This window comes from Cimex lectularius, unplaced genomic scaffold, assembly GCF_000648675.2.
Source record: "Cimex lectularius strain Harlan isolate CLEC.00 unplaced genomic scaffold, Clec_2.1 scaffold219, whole genome shotgun sequence".
Classification (NCBI taxonomy): Eukaryota; Metazoa; Arthropoda; class Insecta; order Hemiptera; family Cimicidae; genus Cimex; species Cimex lectularius.
The window spans coordinates 506,890-512,889 of record NW_019392873.1 but is presented as its reverse complement, the minus strand read 5'-3'; positions in this window follow the sequence as shown (position 1 = coordinate 512,889).

The window sequence follows — 6,000 nt, the reverse complement described above, 5'->3', positions numbered from 1 at the left end:
GAGCAGCGGCGTATTTAGCCGAAGGTCGTGGGTTCGAATCCCGCTCGTGTCGCTAACTTTTTCATTTCAACCAAGACCTTACATAAAAAGATTAATTAATTGAATTAAGTAATTTGGTATTCGGATCACTAAATATAATGAATATATATTTTAATTAATTTTGAATACACAAAAACAATCTTTATATACAAAGTTGCTATTAGTAATAAGTAATTAGATCAGTAAATTAAATTCAATTTTCAAACTAATTGTTTGCAGTTGAACATCCTTGTTTGCTTATTGGAACTTGTTTCATAAGTCAGACAAATTTCGATACGATCTGTATTTTCAATTAAAAAGCTATACATTCGCGAAAGAGAAACATATAATATTCATGAGATCTCCATATCAGCAAGATCATATGATATTGATGATGGGGTAAAGGGAGAACAAAACCATGTGGAGATAAAATCGAATTAACAGAGCTGAAACTAACCCAGCTGAATTTTTTATCCGCTACGCTGGTCTAGATCTCTGTCTGAGCTTAATAGTCCTTCCTGAAACTTACAAATCCAGAATTATTTACAACGGGAACTTTTAAGATTTAAGCAAATCAAAATAACAGAATCAATAGTGCTTCTAACATTGTTACTGAAGGTGAAAAAGTTTTGTTTATTAATTAACTATTTATTTTGCTACAACCTGCTATTAGCGCAATTAGTAACCTTAATTACAAAGAACACAACACCGTTAACCACACGCAAGTCGACAAGCACAGATAGCATTCTTTTTAACAATAAAATCTTTTACTATTTCTGACGTCTAGGAGTGTGGTTAGGAAGTGCCCAGGTGCATAGTTGCAGGATACGTGGATTGAAGTAATTTTGGTGAAATTTCTTATAATTAGATCTCGCAATGTGTTTAGTAACAATTTAAAAAAAATTGAGATGTTGATTTAAAAATTATTATTCAGAAATCGTGAGATGCGGTCTGGTGTGATGTAGGTTTCAGAAAAACATTTTCGATCTTTGTTGAGATCATCTTCAGGGCTCAAAGTGTTTGTCTTCTGTGTAATTGTGCCATTCTTGCGTGTTGGGTTGAGAGAGTTAAAAATTATATGAAGGTTTGGTGGTGAACTTGCTTTTAGCGTTGATTTGGCTATTTTGATGTACAACAGCAGGGACAGAAAAAAAATTGTGTACACTTCTGAAGACATACTACATAACCTGATAACTACTTCTTAAATTGACCTAATTTACAATAAACACATATAAAATAATACATTTTTTAAGATTTTTAACATAAGAGAAATATATAATCCTGATGATAATAATATGATAAGTGGGGCGTCGGTGGCCGCATCGGTTTAGGCGTTGACATGGTGCTCATCAAAGTAAAGGTCACGGGTTCGCAACAGCATAGGTCATATAAACCCTCAGGGTGTCGGTGTTTTAGGAAAAAGCCCATTTGTAAGTACGTATGTCGCATTCAGGGTGCTGGATTCGAACCCGGGACGCATATTTTATTGTGATGAGTCGCCTTGTTAACACTTTAACCGTTGCGGCACCGATGCCACTAGGTAATAATTAAACTATACAATCATAGTTCACTGTTGTACGCTCACTTATACCAATACACGGGAGTAATGCCTTTACCAATTAGTAACAGTTTTGCCCAAAAAATCAAGCTATGGTAAGAACTGAAGAATTATAATATATACATATTTTGCATAACCATTGTTACTTACGATTATATCGAGATATATGGTTTTTTAAATATTTTTTTTTTACAGCACCAAAAATATTGTAGATTAATTGAATGTTAGTGTAAAAAAAGCAAAACCCATAAATTTTATATCAGCTCTACGGCCATTAATCATATTTATTCATGAGCAGGGTCGGGTCGAGTTCACGCTTCACTATGTATCAAATGACGGACTAAGCGCATTTGGTTGCGAGTATTCAGCGGACCCAGAGATGTTCATTATTGATCAAACAGCAGAACTGATTTTATCGACTTGTCTGGCCATTTGACCATATAGAAATTTATACAACGTTCGTACGCTAATGTTCTACTATTCCGCCTTTTGTTTCACTAAGTTTTTGATATTGATTCACAAAATTACTGAGTTTTCAGTATCATTTTTGTACTTATTAGCCATTAATACCTACACTTTTTAATGTAAACATGATCGGTTGTATAAACTTAAAGACAAAAGAAACCGGACGCTCGCTATTGCTGTTTATTTAAAATTATATGTATAACATACTTATTTTAATCTAAACCAAATTAAACGAGATCAGAAATCAAGAGGTTTAATAAAAAAATATTAAATTTGAAGTATGAACATTATCAGACAGAATTAATAATATCAAATAGCGAACGTGTAAATAAAGGACTTATAAAATCAATTCATTTTCAGGTACGCTTTGTATGTAAGCAATATAAGCATAATATTGTATGTTCGCATAGAGTTGGTTGTTGTTCGTGGAGGGTCTTTGACTGTCACTCACTTTCACGCCGTTAGACGTTTTCGAAAAACGGGTCCTCCCATAGAAGGTCCGGTTCTGCACCCCCTAGGTAACAGAACCACAGGATGACCGTTTTTTGACTTTGACAATTTTGCGAAACCGGAACCTTACACGGTTGTTCAAGCGATTCATCAGCTCCCAGATACCAAGTTTATGAGTTAAACCGTTTAATAAATTGTTAGTTAAATTCATTATATCAAAAAATGGTATTCCGGTGTTTTGATCAATTTTCTACCAAACCATTAAAATTAATTATTTTATGGTTTATTTTTAACTAATAAAATTTTGGATCTCGGTTAATTTGGTTTATATTAAAATAAGTATGATGTAATTAATATAATGGCTATAATACGTGTAGTTTGAATGAAAGTATGAGTGTCCGGTTCTTTTGTCATCGACTGTACTCGATGCTACCCGACGAAAATCTGGACAGTGGGGATCGCAGATCGTAGAGTACGGTAGCGTAGCATAGCATTGGGCATTTGTGCACGGGAGTAATACAATCTTATGGAACAATGGACTTTGGATCTGCGTCGGGTTGCATCGGGTGTGTTCCCGGCTTTACTCTAGGGTTGGCACACATTCACCCGTATTTGCAAGCTGCCGTGCCCACGAAAGGTCAGAATAGACCCGCTGGCTCAGGTTCAAGAGACAAGCTTTCGAAGGGAAGAAGAAGTTGGTTTTGAAATCCTTGGACATAAAACTCTAAATAAAAATTTAAAAGATTAACTAATATTCATATTTAGCACAGTGATTCAAGCATTTGGAAATTAAATAATGAGATCATATTGCACCAAATCGAACGTGACCAGTGCATTCTGTAACTAAAATACATTGGTTTATAAATTTTAAAGACCGATCACTAAATATTTCGAGGTTAACAACTGAATATAATAATCTTTATTTAAATATGATTGATGTACTTTTGATTGCTGATTCAGTTCGCAAAGTTTAACGTACTGAGAAATAAGAATTCTTCCCGGTATGACGTTTATAGGCGAGATAGGTTTTCTGATAAAGTATCAAATAGTGTGAAATTGATTCTTGTTCAAAGTGGATATCATTTAAAAGCTATTCATTTTCTAGTAGACTAACTATCGGTGGCCACTTTACTGTCGTTTTGTTAATTCGATCTGCTGGAAAACGTTAAATTCATTAAATGTAAGCATCGGGATGTACTGAAACGGGAATTAAATGTGGCCAGACCTACTCGATCGGCTCTCGATACTGAACTTCATTTGCAACAGTACGCTTGCACTCCTGATGCCCTTTGATTTAATTAAAACGAACGCCCTTTGGTGCGTCCTATGACACTGCGATAATGCTCACATTTTTAAAATTACAAAAAAAAAATTGTTTTTACTAAAATACTAAAAATAAAAACAATACCGCGAATTCAACTTGTCCTCGATGTATGCGAAGTGGAGAACGTATCATTCTGACTGTAAAACATATTTTGGTCGACTGTCGCACTTTGCAACCCTTTAGGCATAGGCTCAACCTTTCGAGTGATTTAAAGGAGTTGCTGGGTCCCCAGGTGTTTCTTTCGAAGAGCACTTTTCAGCTTTCTCAATTTTATTGGAATTTATAATGAAATTTAGGCCTTTTCCAAAATTGTTACATCATTGAATGTTTGTCTGCTAATGTTTGAATGAGAGTTGGGCGTGCAAGATTTCTTTCTTTTTTTGAGGAATTTTTGAGGCTGCCGGAGCGGACAAATGAAATAGAAGAAAATATAAATTGCGGGGTAATAAACGGCAATTCCCAAAATCGCAATTTAAATAAGAAATATAGCTCCCTTCTAAAAAAGAGGATAAAGAAAAAGAAGTGTTATTGGGTTTCTGTGTCTTATTATTGTTAAGTAGCATTAATTTATTTATCATATTTGAATGGAAGAATAAAAGGATAACGATGAGCCTATACCCATGCTGAAATGGGATTTCTGCATACATTTGGCCTTGTAAATTAAGAATTTTGAAAGGATAAATTAAAGCTTTGGATGGCAATATGATAGATTAGTTTATGAGTGAATGTTTGGAGTCAGGGCTTTATAGCACTCAGAAGCGATATAGCTAACCTAAGATAGAAGGTTTGGATGTTAGGGCGTGAAATGACCTTTGCCGCTACAACGCCCTTAAAAATTAATAATAATAGTAATAATAATTTTAACGGTTTTGTCTCCGTTTCCTAGCTGTTTCGCTCTATCAGAAGCGTTTCGGCTTAATTGGTAGCTCAGGGGTCACCAGAGAGAGACGAGTCTAATAACGTCAAAAGGCTAAAATGTGAGAAACGACCAAACTCAGGTTCACCTCGCAGACCTCAGGAAGATATGTCACAAATGCTAAATTTTGATTGATTTTATGACACATTTTGTCGAAGTTTATATCTTTTTGATAACCTGGTTGAACAGAATTTTCAGCTTAATCGCTCATCGCTCTACATGCCATCGGCGTCCGATGAAACAATCAACTTCATTGTTTTAATTTCATTTTTTTTTTTTTTTTTAAAGAAGTTTAATTTCATAAAAATTATATATACACACTATACATTCTGTTTCCAATCTGGAATATATTTTCAACGTGTTTGGTGTTTAGTGAACGGATAATTAATGATTATTTGAGATCGTAAGATGCGGTCTGGTGGTACATCTACATCTACACAGAAAACAAACACTTTGAGCACTGAAGATGATCTCAATAAAGATCGAAACGTTGGCACGATAAAGAACCTGTTTTTCTGAACCTACGTCACAGCAGACCGCATCTCACGATCTTCAAATAATCATTAATTAACAACTCAATTGGTATTTGAATAGTTACTGGAAAAAATCGTGATAATTTTAAATATTTCAATTAAATTCAAGTACCTATGACGTATTTTGGTATTGGTTACGTTTCAAGAGAGAATCTGGAAATGTTGAACTATTTCTCGGAATAAATTAAACATTTTTCAGCCCTAGAAACGTCTTAGCCTAACAAAATAATATTAACTCAATACAATCAATTTCGTTATTTTATAAATTAACTTTTAAATTTACGTGGTATAGGTCATTATTTAAGCTTTTCCAACGTGTGTACTTATTTATTCAGATGCATTTCGAGGCACTTTTAAGCCTCATCCTCAGTACATGCTATTAAATGTGTGCTATTTAGCGACCAGTTGTTCAATAATTTATTGAATTGGCGAGGAGCGGTTACGAATGAAGTGTTTTAGAAAAACACCTTTTTAATTTTTTTGCCGATGTTTCGTCCTTTATTCGGATCATCTTCAGGGCCTGGGTGAATTACATTTTTTTCTGTTTTGTAATTCATCCAGGCCTTGAAGATGACCCGAATAAAGGCGAAACATCGGCAAAAAAAGGTGTTTTTCTAAAACCTCTCCGCTCTTCACTACTTCCACAAATTATTCTATTAAATATTTATATATGTAATTATTCCCAGTAAATAAATTTGATAAGTTTTTTTAACAGGAAAATTTCTTTGGAAACAAT